Here is a 1,298-nt window from a genome sequence, read left to right on the forward strand (position 1 = left end):
TGGAGCAACTGCAGGGCAAGGAGAACGGAAATCAGTGACTTCAAATATTCCTGCTGCAGAAGCCGGCCGATGAAAATGAACCCACCTCTTTAATCACAATTCTGCATCCCAGATTCTTCAGCTGACAGAAATGATAATCATTTGGTTCATTGATTCTGGGATTAATCACTGAAGTTAATCTTGGCATGTATTGATTCCATTTCTGCTGGCTGTAACTAAAGTGTTCAAATTACTTATTCCAGCTCTGACAGGAATGGGTTCCCAAAACAAAGGAAGTCAGAGATGAGCTATTACACCTGACAGCTCTGCACAGCACCTAGTGAGAGTGCTGACGACCCATCCTTCTGCAAGAGGGGCTCCTAATAGGGAAGGATCAAGTACTTGTTCTTGTTATTATATACTGGTGTTTCATAATGTTGATCCATCAATGTCTAGAAGAATTGGAAGTAGTTTTTAATCTCAGAGAATCTGAACTCAGAAATTGGCTGCCAAGACAAGTGAATTATATAGGCAATGCAGTAAAACAGGCCCCATTTCCCCTACTTGACTTCTGTGGGAACTCAGTAGCTTCTGCCACCTTGCAGTCTTGCAGAGTTGGCTGAAGGAACTGAGTCACAGCCAGCAGAAGCTTTATTATAAAACACAATTTTTAAAATGATAACATAGTGTGATGTACTTCCCTTAATATGTGAACTTCTGGTCTGATATATGGACTTCACTGTTGCCATGCATTCTGAAAGAGACACAAGAAGACATCTCCCTTGGTGATCTGACTGAAGAGATATTCCAAGTGAAGGAAGTCAGGCCCAGAGAGACAATAGATATGAATTTTCCCTTATATGTTGAAGCTAGATTTAGCTTATAAACATAAATAAATATGTTGGTTGATATGCAAGTATATACAAATGTATTAACTCAACTATTATAGAATCAAGGGAGAGTTCAAACAGTGTATTTCTAGTCAGCTAAAAAACACTGAGAATCAAGTACTTGAAAGGGGCGGGGTGGGGGGGAGTTCAGAAGGAAAGGGGTAGATGAAGAGAAGAAAGGGAAAATGCAGCCAAGAATCCAGGGTACGTCCTACAAAATAAAGAAGAGTGGTTAAGGCCAAGGATTCAATGTATATCCTACAACGAACTAAAGAAGAGTCGCTAGGTAAGGGTGGAATAGGTAAAAATGTTTAAGGGATGACATTGATCAAGATTCATTGTATTTATAAATTGGTTTGTTAAATAGTCACTCCTTTTTTAACTTTGTACAACAAATTCAAAGAAAAAGGGTAAAGAAAGTCTCACAAT

The sequence above is a fragment of the Dipodomys spectabilis genome, unplaced genomic scaffold (genome assembly GCF_019054845.1).
Source record: "Dipodomys spectabilis isolate Male_0828 unplaced genomic scaffold, ASM1905484v1 ptg000137l, whole genome shotgun sequence".
Classification (NCBI taxonomy): domain Eukaryota; kingdom Metazoa; phylum Chordata; class Mammalia; order Rodentia; family Heteromyidae; genus Dipodomys; species Dipodomys spectabilis.